General features: G+C 39.0%; 1 pseudogene; it reads left to right on the top strand.

Moving 5' to 3' along the window:
- The first annotated feature begins 1,102 nt into the window (after positions 1-1,102).
- LOC102276319 (protein LTV1 homolog) overlaps positions 1,103-16,208 on the top strand; it is a 28,273-nt pseudogene continuing 13,167 nt past the window's right edge.

Genomic DNA, 16,208 nt, shown 5'->3' with positions numbered 1-16,208 from the left:
GGCTCTTTAGTTCTTCTTCACTTTCTGCCGTAAGGGTGGTATCATCTGCATATCTGAGGTTACTGATATTTCTCCTGGCAATCTTGATTCCAGCTTATGCTTCCTCCAGCCCAGCATTTCTCATGATGTACTCTGCATATAAGTTAAATAAACAGGGTGACAATATACAGCCTTGACGTACTCCCTTTCCTATTTGGAACCAGTCTGTTGTTCCATGTTCAGTTCTAACTGTTGCTTCCTGACCTGCATACAGGTTTCTCGAGAGGCAGGTCAGGTGGTCTGCTATTCCCATCTCTTTCAGAATTTTCCACAGTTTATTGTGATACACACAGTCAAAGGCTTTGGCATAGCCAAGAAAACAGAAATAGATGTTTTTCTGGAACTCTCTTACTTTTTCGATGATCCAGCTGATGTTGGCAATTTGATCTCTGGTTCCTTTGCCTTTTCTAAAACCAGCTTGAACATCTGGAAGTTCACGGTTAAACTGTATTAAACTGTATAACAGGTATGAATACAGAGGAAAAATAATATATGTCCATATATAAATATAATAATATGTGTCAGTACTATCCGAGGTTTCAGAATCCACTGCGGATCTTCAAAGCTCCCTGTGGATGAGGGGGAACTACTGTAATCAGTGTCCTGCTTCCCTCACCATGGAGACCACGCATCACTTCCCGACTGGGAAAGTAGCACACACTTTGACTAGATTCTCAGAGCCATCCTTAACTATATAGCCTGCATCTCATAGTACCCACTCTGTTCCTTGATACAGATTTCACTTACCTCGTTAGGATTTGGTCTTGTCTGGTACCTAGCTACTCTTTCTGGAAACATATTTAGCTTGACCCTGATGCCAAAAAATCTATAATGTTGCTTCTCTATGAAAGTACTTCATGCTGTTCATCAAACTATCTCCTGAATCTTGAAATGTGAGCTTCCTCACCTGCTCCTTCGACTGTAAATAAATGGTCCCAGAGTCTTTCTAAAATTGCATCAGTCACTTTTCCAATTTTCCTCTACCTAGGTCAGGGTACCTTAAACACTGTGCAAATTCCAGTGTCTTTTTCACAAAGCTACTAGTGCCACTAACATAGCATGCATGGTATGGGCCCCAAGTGCTGAAATAGCATTGCCCAGCATTGCCGCTTTCTGGCAGTTTACTGCTGTTAACACAGAAAGCATCATGGTGCTGGCAACCAGTGAAGACATTTCAGGTTAGACTTCAAATGCAAAGTGACCCCCACCAAAGGGGACTTTAAGTATCTCTCCCCTCACCATGGCTCTGCCACATATGAATCCTGACAGAGATCCACAACCTTCAAAGGTAACAGGCCATAATTAGAAACACAGGTGAGAGATCAAGAGCTCTCCTAACTGAACCACCGCAGAATTTACACATAAAAAGAGAACAACCAGACTGACAAAGGGTACTGGAAAAGAACACCACTCTCCTAGAAACAATTGATGAAGTTCAGAACTTAAAGCGGGAGAAGTCTATTCATAAAAATAACTGATGGGGTTCTATAACTTGAGACTTTACCAAGAATGTATAAACTTATGGTCTAATCTGAGAACTCCACTCAGTTAACTACACAAATGTGTATATACCACAAACTCTGCTGTAGTAGCCACTGTGCAGGGGAAAATATACTTTCTATTGCATTTTGTTAGGAAGTAAGACTTTTATGAAGAACAATCAAGTGCACAGGAGAATAAGTTGTGTTTTCTGATGACAATCACAAGTTGCTTTTTTACACTGAGAAGTTGGACTTTGTGTTGTTGTTGTTCAGTTGGTAAGTCATGTCCAACTCTGTGACCCCATGGACTGCATCACGGCAGGCTCCCCTGTCCTTTACTATCTCCTGGGCTCCCCTGGTGGCTCAGATGGTAAAGAATCCATCTGCAATGCAGGAGACCCTGGTTTGATCCCTGGGTCAGGAAGATCCCCTGGAGAAGGGAATGGAAATCCACTCCAGTATTCTTGCCTGGAGAATCCCATGGACAGAGGGGCCTGGTGGGCTACAGTCAATGGGGTTGCAAAGAGTTGGACATGACTGAGCAGCTAACACTGATGGAGTCTGCTCAAACTCATGTTCAGTTGAGTCAGTGATGCCATCCAAACATCTCATCCTCTCCCACTCCCTTCTCCTCCTGCCCTCAATCTTTCCCAGCATCATGGTCTTTTCCAGTGAGTTAGCTCTTTGCATCAAGTGGTCAAAGTACTGGAGCTTCAGCTTCATCCTCAGTGAGTTGTCAGTTAAATGAGATTAGAATTTCCATCTCATCCACACTTATTTCAGTGTGTTTCCTACTGAAGCCAGTTAGTACAAATACAAGTACACACACCACCCATTAGACTGCTTGCTGAGTCTCCAGAGTATCGTATTTCTCCAGTAGAATTGAAAGGGAAAAAAATTAATCTTAATCCAAGTATAGGAGTGAGGAGACTAATTAAAAAAAAAAAAGAGTCATTTACAAGGCTGAGTTAATTGAGTCCATTAAGCAGAATCCTAAACATACTCTTTATTTTCTCAAATATTTAAGATAAATCCAGAATGTTCAACTTGGCATCTTAGGAAGCCTAACTGCCTCCATATTCTGCAAACCATAACAACCAAAATTCTCCTTCAGTTCCATCTTCGACAGTTCCATCCGTTTGCCATTCCAGAGGAACATAGATGCATCACAGTATCACTTTAAGTCTACCAGGCTTTTTCAGCCAATAAAAATACCCAAGAATTTGGAAGCATCTGCTTTGGTGTCAATCCTGGACTCAATACCTATACCTCTCTCTCTCTTTCTCTCTAGGTATATATCTCACATAATCACCATAACCACCAGTGATATTTGGCCACTGTCGCTTTTAATTTTTAAATGTAAAATAAGATGAGAATAATAATGACTATGATGTAGATTTGTTGATCATCTGAGACATCATTTGATGCCAGTCAAGGTTTCATTTCCTACCTAGACAGCCTACTCTATTTGAAAGTGGAGTCTGGATTCATAATGAGGAGGGGGACATATATCTGGTGTGAGTCAGAGCATTTGATTTCCCCACTACTTCATGAGAAAGTAAATGTAAGTTAGCAGGGTCCCACCGGGGACTCTTCTGTTTGGTAAATATTTTCTGTTAGTGGCAAATGGCACTGTGTGTGTGATTTTTACTGCTTTGCTTTTATTTTATCTAGATATCCTTATTACTTGAGAACAATGTAACAAAACCTTTGTTTTCCTAAGAGCAGTTCGATCCTTCACTTTCAACAGCACTTAAGGGTCCTTCAAACATTTCAAAGGAAAATGTGCAGCCCAACAAATTATTCAGCTCACACATCCCACATAACACAGTGATCATAAAAGACAAATATTTCCTGGTATGATTAAATCCAGCAATTTATTTACAACAGCATGTCTAACAAGGCAAAACAGTCAATGTAAAGAAAGAAAAGTGGTTCAATATAAATTATTCCTCTTTACAATCCACTGATAACACGTAAGTAACATGGCATCCAGTCCCATCACTTCATGGAAATAGATGGGGAAAAGTGGAAACAGTGACATATTTTATTTTCTTGGTCTCCAAAATCTCTGCAGACGGTGATCACAGCCATGAAATTAAAAGACGCTTGCTCCTTGAAAGAAAATCTATGACAAATCTAGACAGTGTATTAAAAAGCAGAAACCTCACTTTGCCGACAAAGGTGCATGTAATCAAGGCTGTGGTTTTTCCAGTAATCAGGTATGTGTGTGAGAGTTGGACCATAAAGAAGGCTGAGCGCCAAAGAATTGATGCTTTCAAACTGTGGTACTGGAGAAAACTCTTGAGAGTCCCTTGGACAGCAAAGAGATCAAACCAGTCAATCCTAAAGGAAATCAACTCTGAATATTCATTGGGAGGACTGGTGCTGAAGCTGAAGTTTCCATATTTTGGCCACCTGATGCAAAGAGGTGACTCATTGGAAAATACCCTGATGCTGGGAAACATTGAGGCAGAAGGAGAAGAGGGTGACAGAGGATGAGATGGTTGGATGGTGTCACTGACCTAATGGACATGAGTTTGAGCAAGCTCCAGGAGACAGTGAAGAACAGAAAAGACTGGTGTGCTGTAGTTCACGGGGTCACAGAGTCAGATACGACTTAGCAACTGAACAGTAACAACTCCTCTATCACAAAGTAAACAAAGCCGAAACATTACATTTCAGAAATTTCATAAAAATGAAAAGTCACAATATCATAACTTAACAAAGAGTCAACCAAAAAGAGGAACTAAAAGGGATATTTCTGTATTCTTTTTTTTTTTTTAGTTAGCGAGGACTGAAAGTAGCACTTTTATAGATGAGTGGATATATGCCTTTAAAAAGGACCCTCTTTGAAATGATTATCAGTCAGTTCTCTCCTGATCTGAACTACTGGTTAAAATCCATAATGAAACATTGAAGCTGAAATAGCATGTATAATATACATGCCTAGTGGACATGAGTTTGAGCTGTAATATGCAGCTCATCTGTAATACACTACATAAGAAAAAAAGTAAGAAAAAAGAAGCAAAACTAAAGAAATAGTAATAAAAATGAGACAAAATATTTTACTATAGTTGGCTAAGCACTTGAGTTTGCAGTTTCAGGTTTTCTAAAGCTAATACTCAGTGTCAGTCTAAAACATCTGTGTATTGCCATTTTTCCAGCTCATAGGGAATCATAAATTAGTTGTCTTCAACAGCACATTTGCCATAACAAGATTCCATAGACTGGGTAACAAAGAAAAGAAACCTATTTTCTCACAGCTTTGGAAGCTGGGGAGTCCAAGATCGAGGTGTGGGCCAAATGAGTTCTTGGTAAGAGCTCCCTTCCTGGCTTGCAGATGGTCTCTTTCTCACTGTCTCATGGTAGAGAGAGGGGGAAAGCAGGCTCTCTGCTGCCCCTTCTTATAAGGGTGCTAATCCCATCATGAAGGCCCCACCCTCATGACTTCATCTAAACTTAAGAAACTTCCCAAAGGCCTTATCTCCAAATACTATCACATTGGGGAGGGAGTGGTTAGGACTGTAGCATATGAATTAGGATTCTTGGGGGGTGGGGGGTGAGGGGGGAATGTCACCATTTAGTCTATAACAAGCAGCCCACTCCATCTCTCCTCCCATCACACACACAGACATGCAGAAGGGTACAGCCCCAAGAGAGAGGACTAGAGTCAATGTCCCCCACCGTCATCATCCAGCAAGGTATACAGGCCCTTACCTTCCTTCTCCTGTCTTTACAGTGTCCTAGCTTGCTCTAAGAGGGTATGTTGGAATAGACTGTGGAAGATCTTCAGGTGCAGATGGGCAACACTCCATCTGGTCATCAAAAAGGCCTAAAAATCATTAAGTGAAAAGTATATTCACTGGACATAGATTGAAAAAACAGTCCATCTACATAGTCCCTGGGCACAAGAAATGGACAGTATTTGGAGGCTGGAGAACAGCATAAGGAAATAATCAGAAATGCAGGCAAAGAATTATGTACCAGGATGTTCACAGAAGCATTACTTAAAATTGTAAAACAAGCCAAAAAAAGAAAAAAATATTGGACACAAACCAAATAGCACAAAATAGGGGATGGTTAAATAAGATTGACTGTTAAACAGACATTAAATAACATGTTTTCAGAATATACTTAATTAAATGGAAAAATACATATAATATATTGTAAAGTAAAAAAAAAAAATACACAGCTATACATACAATATGTTTTACATCAGTGTCAAAAGTGCTATGTTCAAAATGAACTGAGGATTGTGAAAAATACTTAGGACAATATAAAGTACTTTTCCATCATATTTTAGGCAATGAGGAAAGAAAAGGCAGGAAAAGAGAGCAATTTGCTAACATTCAATAGAATTTCATTTTCCTCCAGCAACAAAAATGATCTTCAAGTTCTAAAAACAGAATATACAATGGAAGTATGTAGATTTCAGCTCCAAATGGTGAAAAAAGCTAGTTTATAAGCTGCTGCTGCTAAGTCACTTCAGTCGTGTCCGACTCTGTGCGACCCCATAGATGGCAGCCCACCAGGCTCCCCCGTCCCTAGGATTCTCCAGGCAAGAACACTGGAGTGGGTTGCCATTTCCCTCTCTGACGCGTGAAAAGTGAAAATGAAGTCTCTCAGTCGTGTCTGACTCCTAGCGATCCCATGGACTACAGCCTACCAGGCTCCTCCATCCATGGGATTTCCAGCAAGAGGACTGGAGTGGGGTGCCATTGCCTTCTCTGAGTTTATAAGCTAGGTAAGGATAAAACCCATATCCACTTCTGTGTACCACCATGTCTATAGCACCTGGCACGTCAGCACATCATGGTATCTCAGCTAAGGTAGTGACAAACATACGCATTTAGAAATGAATACACAATAATAAAGATAAGAGTGCTACCCGCGACTCGGTGAGACGGCCGGTGGGGGAATGGGGAGATACTGGTCAAAGCATACAAATGCCAGCTGTAAGATGAACTTAGAGGAGTTAAAGTACAGCACAGTGATTGTAACTAATTCTGTATGATACCCTGGAAAGTTTCTAAGAGCCTAGACCTTAAATGTTCTCACCACAAAAAAGAAATGGTAACTCTGTGACAGGATGGATGTGCTAGCCAAAGTTACGGTGGCAATCATTTTGCAATACATAAACATATTAAATCAACACACGCACCCCTTAAACTTACACCGTGTTATATGTCAATTATAGCTCAACGAAATTGGAAAAGAAATTAAAGCAGGATCAAGTACTTTAAAAGGACTCAGTGGCATCTCAAGCTGCTGACCAAATGTACAAGTATGTCCTTGAAGTATCTGTAGATAAGTTTAAAATAGTCAATGAGTGTTTTCAGAAGAGTGTGTAGAGATTTCCCAAGAATTGACTGGGGACACATCAAGATGGATATACTGATAAATTCAATCCTGATGCTCAAGGAGAGTTTAAAGTAGACTGTCATACAAATGACTGGTGGGAAAGGAAATGTGATTCTTAAAGTCAAAATAATTTGATATCCTTTCATCCATCTGTGACACAGAACTAAGCCTCTGTTGGCAATTGCATTTTAATAGTTGGCAAAAAAAATTAATTAAAAAAATAGGGAACCACTGGAGATTTTTAAACAGGGAAACTGTCAATTCTGTATCTAATACAATGGATATTGAAGAAACTGGAGGCCTAAAGATCAAGCATATGGCAAACTAAAATTTTCTAGGCTGAATGTGAAAGTGTTAGTTGCTCAGCTGTGTCTGACTTTTGCAACCCCATGGACTATAGCCCTCCAGGCTCCTCTGTCCATGGAATTCTCCAGGCAAGAATACTGCAGCGTGTTGCCATGCCCTCCTCCAAGGGATCTTCCTGACCCCAGTCTCCTGCATGGATCAAACACTGCTCTCCTGCACAGCAGGCAGATTTTTTACCATCTGAGCCACCAGGGAAGCCCCAAGAATATTAGGGTGGGTAAAGAATCTTCCCAACCCAGGGTATCTAGCAAGGTGATGCATATTGAAATTCTGTCAAAAACAGTGCAGTGACTCTCAGGGAGAGATGGAAAAAATAAAGGTGGTTCTGGCTTTCAGTATGATGCTGGGAAAGACTGGAGAACCAAGAGCTTAGAATCCCAGCTCATCTAGCAACAGAAGTCCACTGTTATTATTGCCGTGTTGATTTATATTACACTAAATATCTGATACACACACACAATAGTGCATGAGATAATGAAACCACCTGTCTGGAAAAAGCAAAATACATATCTGAGAGTCCCGTTTCTGGGGTCATAACAGACCCCTGGAGACCGAGGCCTCTGCGTTGGGCACACAGCCCAAGGGGCCAAAACACATCATCTGCTGTAACTGATATCCAGAATACCAAGTCTACAAAGAGCGAATGTTCATTCAGTGTTGAGTATAGTCCACTCTCAAGCTTCCCTTGTGGCTCAGCTGGTAAAGAATCCGCCCATTCCTCTTATCTCATTGTTCACTGTGTGCTAAAGACCCATCAACAAATAAGGTGGTTTCCCTCCTGTGATTGCCATGTGTGTGTGCTAGTCACTCAGTCATCTCCAACTCTTTGTGACCCCATGAACTATAGCTGCCAGGCTCTTATGTCCATGGAATTCTTCAGGCAAGAACACTGGAGTGGGTTGCCATTCCCTTCTCCAGGTGATCTTCCCAATCCAGGGGTCGAACCCCAGGTCTCCTGCATTGCAGGAAGATTCTTTACCATCTGAGCCACCAGGAAAGCCCAAGATTGCCATATAACACATATGTTTAAGGCTTCAATTTCCAGTACTCTTTGAAATAATACAAAGGTGTTTTGCAGAAATAGTTCTATCAGAAATAGTAAATTAAAATTTTAGGTTTGGCATTTACTTGTCTATGCCTCCACTATTTGAGAAGTTCACTGACATAAAATGATCTTTCTTGGACAATGCTAGGAAGATCAGGTGTCTCCTCATTGGTTTAGTGATATTAAATCATAGATTACATATAGATGGGCTTCCCAAGTGGTGCTAGTGACAAAGAAACCACCTGCCAATGCAGAACATGTAAGAGACACAGGGTTGTCCCTGGCTCAGGAAGATCCCCTGGAGAAGGAAATGGCAACCCATCCCAGTATTCTTGCCTGAAAAATCCCATGGACAGAGGAGCCTGGCGGGCTACAGTCCATGTCATCATTAAGAGTCAGATATGACTGAGCAACGTAGCATGCGTGCACATACATAGACAGTGAAGTGACTGAAAGGTAATTTTGATTTCCTCTTCAGGAAAAGGGATCAGAGAGATTTTTTAAAAAAAATAATAATCATCAAGTACCACAATGGCAAACATTCTCAAAATACTGAGTGTTGCAAGCTATTTATGATGTCTATTTCCTTTTAGGAAAGATAGTCAGTTGATACTGCAACCTCAAATATAAACATGCAGAGTGCTAAATCCTCTTCCAAAACAAACTTCAAAACCCTCAATGATGATTGTCCACAATAAACAAGCCAAAATAGTTTACTTAGGACTCAGAATTAGATTTTGAAGTTTGCCTTTAAAGAACATATTTGGAAGTAGTTCTCAAAAAGAATGTTACTTATGAGAATGAAAAGCTATATTAAATCCTTTAAAAAATTTATTTTTAATTATCTTTGAGAAATGCTTTAATGACTCTTTTGATATGATATGATTCATAACACCCCTTTTAAAACACAGCAACAACAAAAACTTCTTTAAAATCAGCAATTCACAAACAAAATTTAGTAATTCAAAAATTCTATAATCCCACAATTAATATACATCTCAGAAACATAATACCAAATTGATTGTAAGGATGCTCTTACTTTATGTACCACAGAGATAAGAAAACAAATACTGCTATATAAGTAACAATACAACGTTTTTGGTAACTCAGAACTTTCACTGCATACTTATTGATAAGACTTTTTAATATTTATTAAGATGTAGGTTTTTAATCTTATGTCATTCTTAAGCCTACATAAAAATGAAAATGCAAGAAAAACTAGTTGGTTAAAGAATTTCTACTGGAATGGACCTAACAGAAACGGAAGATATTAAGAAGAGGTGGCAAGAATACACAGAAGAACTATACAAAAAATATCTTCATGACCCAGATAGTCATGATAGTATGATGACTCACCTGGAGCCAGATATCCTGGAATGCAAAGTAAAGTGGGCTTTAGGAAGTGTCACTACGAACAAAGCTAGTGGAGGTGATGGAATTCCAGTTGAGCTATTTCAAACCCTGAAAGATGATGCTGTGAAAGTGCTGCATCAATATGCCAGCAAATTTGGAAAACTCAGCAGTGGCCACAGGACTAGAAAAAGTCAGTTTTCATTCCAATCCCAAAGAAAGGCAATGCCAAAGAATGCTCAAACTACCACACAATTGCACTCATCTCACCTGCTAGTAAAGTAATGCTCAAAATTCTCCAAGCCAGGCTTCAGCAATACGTGAACCGTGAACTTCCAGATGTTCAAGCTGGTTTTAGAAAAGGCAGAGGAACCAGAGATCAAATTGCCAATATATGTTGGATCATCGAAAAGCAAGAGAGTTCCAGAAAAACATCTATTTCTGCTTTATTGACTATGCCAAAACCTTTGACAGTGTGGATCACCACAAACTGTGGAAAATTCTTCAAGAGATGGGAATACCAGACCACCTGACCTGCCTCTTGTGAAATCTGTATGCAGGTCAGGAAGCCACAGTTAGAACAGGACATGGAACAACAGACTGCTTCCAAATAGGGAAAGGAGTACATCAAGGCTGTATATTGTCACCCTGCTTATTTAACTTTTATGCAGAGTACATCATGAGAAATGCTTGGCTGGATGAAGCACAAGCTGGAATCCAGATTGCCAGGAGAAATACCAATAACTTCAGATATGCAGATGACACCACCCTTATGGCAGAAAGCGAAGAACTAAAGAGCCTCTTGATGAAAGTGAGAGGAGAGTAAAAGAGTTGGCTTAAAGCTCAACATTCAGAAAACTAAGATCATGGCATCTGGTCCCATCACTTCGTGGCAAATAGATGGGTAAACAGTGGCAGACTTTATTTTCTTTGGCTCCAAAATCACTACAGATGGTGGCTGCAGCCATGAAACTAAAAGATGCTTGCTCCTTGGAAGAAAAGGAATATGCTCCATAGACAGCATATTAAAAAGCAGAGACATCACTTTGCCAACAAAGGTCCACCTAGTCAAAGCTATGGTTTTTCCAGTGGCATGTATGGATGTGAGAGTTGGACTATAAAGAAAGCTGAGTGCCGAAGAATTGATGCTTTTGAACTGTGGTGTTGGAGAAGACTCTTGAGAGTCCCTTGGACTGCAAGGAGATCCAACCAGTCCATCCCAAAGGAAATCAGTCCTGAATATTCATTGGAAGGACTAATGCTGAAGCTGAAACGCCAATACTTTGGCCACCTGATGTGAAGAACTGACTCATTTGAAAAGACCCTGATGCTGGGAAAGATTAAGGCAGGAGGAAAAGGGGATGACAGAGGATGACATGCTTGGATAGCATCACCAACTCAATGGACATGAATTTGAGTGAACTCCAGCAGTTGGTGATGGACAGGGAGGCCTGGCGTGCTGCAGTCCATTGGGTTGCAAAGCGTCGGACATGACTGAGTGACTGAACTGAAATGAAAGCTCACTCCCATTCGAAGTCCAGTCTTTCAAAATACATATAATTGAAAGTCACGGGGCACACGGGTGACCATGTTTTTCTGCACATACTGTCATCTATGCCATCAAATGTGCTGGTGATGCTGTACTCTCTCTAGAATTATATTGCAAGTTGCTGACACTCATTCTGCATGTTTTCGTGCACACAAACAAGCAAGGACAAATCCATCAGGACTACCACAAGATATACAACCTGTTTCCAGAGCTGTTAAAGCATGAGGAAAAAAATGTACATGTTAGAATCTTAGAATTGTGGTGTATTTTAAGTGCCGAGATTTGTAAAGAAATTTGGTGTACAGCTCCAGGTTCTTACAGGCATCTTGGAATTTCTTCACTGTTCATCTGAGCATGTAAATCTGGAATTTGAAAAACTTATCTTCACCTTAAAAGGGTTAAGTTAGAGCTTAAAAAAAGTAAACAGCAGCCGTTCTACTGCTCCTGTTCCTGTAGTGATGATGTCAGCACTGGCACTTTTACCAGCTGAAGCAGAGCCATCGTTTTATCTGGGCTTCCATCTGAGGGGCTATGACGTCTACACAGAACTGAAATCATCCTATTCCCACACGCCCAAGATTCAAAAAAGTCCTTGCTTCTCAGTGGTTATAAGTAAATCTAAAAGAGATGGCTTTATTTTGAGAAAATATTGTCTTCTCATTTCAAATCAAGTTTATAGGCTGATTTCTGGAAATTAGGTTCAAATTTTCTGAAGCTATAAACACTGGGCCAAGCACATACTCCTGAAGTAAACATCCTAGGAGTCAGACTAGTATGATACATATGATTAAGGCACTGCTGTGTTCATTTTTGGAAGTTTATACTTAAACCAGAGAAAATCAGCTACAAGATGAATCTAAATAAATATTATGCCTGAATATATTACATACACTGAAGTTTTAATCTTTCAGCTTTCATAATAGCAGTAACAACACAGATCAACTTAGACATTTTTTTAACTTACCAAAAATCCCATATAGCAGAAAACAGTGAAATAGTGAAATGTTTTCTAGAATTTACAGGTTAAAATGTGTTTAAAAGCTAAATTCTGATCTACGTACCACTGGGAAAATCACATATAACTGCATCTAGATTTTGAGGTAAGGAGATTAGGAAAAAAGCAAACAGAAAATACTGTGCTTTGCTAGACACTTTTCTTTATATCATTTCTTTAAGATATCATCAATCTTTGATTAAAAGCATGAAAGGAAAGTAATCTGAAATGGGTCAACCAAAAAAAGAGAATCATAATAACCATAAAACATTAAAATAAAACTACATTAATGGTCTCCTTTATTTCAAATAGGAAAGCAGACATAGTTAGGAGTGATATTCACAGTGTCTAATATCTACTGGGCACATACGTGCATGCTCACTCGCTTCAGTCGTGTCCAACTCTATGCGACCCTATGGACTGCAGCCCACCAGGCTCCTCTGTCCATGGGATTCTCCAGGCAAATCCTGGAGCGGGTAGCCATGCCCTCCTCCAGGGGGTCATCCTGATCAGGGACTGAGCCCACGTCTCTTACGTCTCCTGCACTGGCAGGCAGGTTTTCACCTCTAGCGCCACCTGGGAAGCCCACTACTCGGCACAGGCACCAGTTAATGACAGTGGCACTGCTGCCAAGAACCAAAACAAGCTTACCAGTGGCATCAACCGACACCAAGCCCACACCCACAGAGATGCTGCGCTGCGCTGAGTTGCTCAGTCGTGTCTGACTCTTTGTGACCCCAGCACTGTAGCCCGTGAGGCTCCTCTGTCCATGGGATTCTCCCAGCAAGAATACTGTAGTGGTTGCCATGCCCTCCTCCAGGGGGTCTTCCCAACCCAGGGATGCAACCCAGGTCTCCTGCACTGCAGGCAGATTCTTTACCATCTGAACCACCAAGGAAGCCCAAGAATACTGGAGAGGGTAGCCTGTGCCTTCTCCAGTGAATCTTCCCAACCCAGGAATTGAACCAGGTCTTCCACATTGCAGGTGGATTCTTTACCAGCTGAGCCACCAGGGAAGCCCTGACATGAGATATTCTCCACAAAATTAGTCAGTATCTTAATATACAAAATAAATAAATGAAACATTTAAGTTATTTATTGTTTGTTTACTTTACCAGAAGATATTTTTTTAAATTCCTTTGGACTGATAGTTAATGTAGGGGGAAAATTCTGATTTTATTTGTTCACAAAAAAATTGTGAACCTTTTTCATTAATGGGCAAAGGATGATGCAGGTATGGTGACCAGGTACTTGAATTACTAGGGAGGGCAGAAAAATCTGGTAGAGGGAGAGAAAAGGAACTCAGAAAAATGACAACAAAGACAAATGGCCAATGAAGAATTCCAGCCAGCATGAGCAGAGGACGTTTAGTTCTAATTTAACTTGCTTTTTTTGCTTTCTGTATCAACCATCAATCCTCCTGTATCAACCATATAATCTAACACACACGGCAGCCTTCTTGTTGTATAATTTGGGGAAATGGGGGGAAAAAAGCATGGCTGAGTTTATATCTAAGAAAGGAGCAGAGCAGGAAAATGACAGAAGCTAGAGAAAATGAAAAATAGGAGTTGAGAAATCTACAGAGGCCGGAGTTTAGACTAAAAATGACCCACCTTAAACCAAGAATCAGTAGAAGTATTGGGCAAAACAGTATGCCTCTCACAATATTTAAGATAGAAGTTAGTCTACTAAGATTGAATATATACAAAAAAAAAAAAAAAGAGGTAATACCAGAAAGCTAGAATAATTGGGACATCTTTGCTTTACTATATAATATTTTACTCTATAAGAATTCTCGTCATTAGTTTTTAAATTCTCAGGTCAAAGAATATGAAAGCTATTTTAAAATAGGCATAGAGTTATGTTTATCTGATATATGTTACTTTTCTCATTTTTATTTTTTAGAAATATACACTTCTAAATTATTCAAACCTTTGACTCAGTATTTTCTAACACATTGCAACTTTTTAAAATATTAAATGTTTCCATCAAATAAACCAAAATCTTTGTCTCTTATCCTAAAAACTATAGTCATTTAGTGTTATTCTCACTCAAATGCACGGATAATCTGTCACATATTTTTTAACCATTTGGATGGAAATACAGAAAAAAGAATATTTTTGATGTCAGTTAAGCATAATCACCTGTGTGGACCGTAACCGACACTGCAACCAATTTCTTCGTCAATGTTTATATAGGAGATGGCTTGGAAATGGGCCAACTCTTTCAGCCCCACCTGTGTCAAATCAAACCCTGGGAACCAGTGCAGTGGTAGGAATTATGTGATGCAGCTAAAATTGTTATTTACTTCTTGGAATTTTATTTTAGGTTTCAATATCTAACATAGAAATTCCTGGAATATGGCTATTTAGAACATTTGAGTAAAGTAAGCTAATTAGACAAAACAAAAGACTGAAAAATGAAGAACATCATGAATCTCTACATGAGATAACAATTCTTGATTTCTGTGGGGTCATATATTTGCCAATACAATAGCATGGAATGCAAGAATTAGGTAGGACAAATGAACAGAATTAAATAGAATAAAAAGTTGAAGAGTTTCAGAGTCCTAAGTGTAACTCCAATCCTTGCTGCTTCCGAGGACATACTTAATAGTCTGAAGGTAGAAAACGAAGCATTTTTCGTCCTCTGAGGCTATCAACAACATGGTATCCATGAAAGAGTGACACACACTCATAGAGCAGTTATCAACAGGGTCTTTATCTTTCTTTTGTTAATCCTAATACGATTCAATTCAACAAAACTACTGATAGAGGCCATTTCACAACTGATTTTTTTTTTTTTTGGTATATTGATTTTGTGTCTTGCAAACTTGCAAAATTCACTTAATACATTTTGAATTAGTGTAAATAAGTTTTATTTTTATTATTTCACTGGATTTTGTACAGAGACAATCCTGCCATCAGTCAATAAAGACAGTTTTACTTCTTCCTTAGTAATTTGTATGCCTTTGGGTTTTTTTCCTCCCTCCATGTCTAGAACCTATAATATTGAATGGAAGTGGTAAAAGCAAAAAATCTCTTGTTCATGATCTTAGTGAGGAAAATACTCAACTCTTCATCATGGAGTATAATTTTAATTGTAGTTTTTTCTTATAACTCTTTATCAAGTTAAGAAAGTATCTCTTTACTTCTACTTTTCTGCAAGATTTTAATCAGGAATTGATACTAGATTTTGTCAAATGCTTTTGTCTCCATATATTGAGCTGATCATGGTGTATTAAATTGACAAATTTTCAAATGTTAAAACTATCCCTGCATTCCTGGGTTTATCTTGGTCATTATGTATTATCACTTCTACACATTGTTGTATTTGATTTTTGAAAATTTTGTTAAACTTTTTGCATTTACATTAAAGACAGATATTGGTCTGTGATTTTCTTTCCATGTAATGTCTTTGTCTGCTTTTGATATCAGGGAATTCCTGCCTTATAGAATCATCTGGCAAGCAGTATCTCCTCTTTAAATTTTGAAATAATTTATACAAATTTGGTATTATTTCTTTTTACATTAGAATTAACCAGTGAAACCACCTGGGCACATTTTTTTCTGGTTTTTTTTTTTTTTTTTGTGGGTTTTTTTGGAGCGGGGGAGGTTCCTAGCTAAAAATTCAATTACTTTAATATATAGGGCTGAATTTTTGAATGAGGGTTGATCGCTTTTAGGGACTTGGTCTGTGTCATTTATCTAAATTACTAGTGTGAAAATGTATATAATATTCCCCTACTATCTTTCTTTATTGAGATATAACTGACATATAGCATTGAATTAGTTTTAAGTGTACAACACAATGATTTTATATATATATATACACACACACATACATTGCAAAACGATCACCACAATAATTTAGCCAACCACATGTAGGTATAGGCTTCCCAGGAGGCGCTAGTGATAAAAAACTTTTTCTACTGATGATGAATTTTATGATCTGCTATCTTAGCTTTCGGCCTTCCCTGGTGGCTTAGATGGTAAAGCGTCTTCCTCCAACATGGGAGAC

The sequence above is a fragment of the Bos mutus genome, chromosome 6 (genome assembly GCF_027580195.1).
Source record: "Bos mutus isolate GX-2022 chromosome 6, NWIPB_WYAK_1.1, whole genome shotgun sequence".
Lineage (NCBI taxonomy): Eukaryota > Metazoa > Chordata > Mammalia > Artiodactyla > Bovidae > Bos > Bos mutus.
This window is presented reverse-complemented; position numbering and strand designations above follow the sequence as displayed.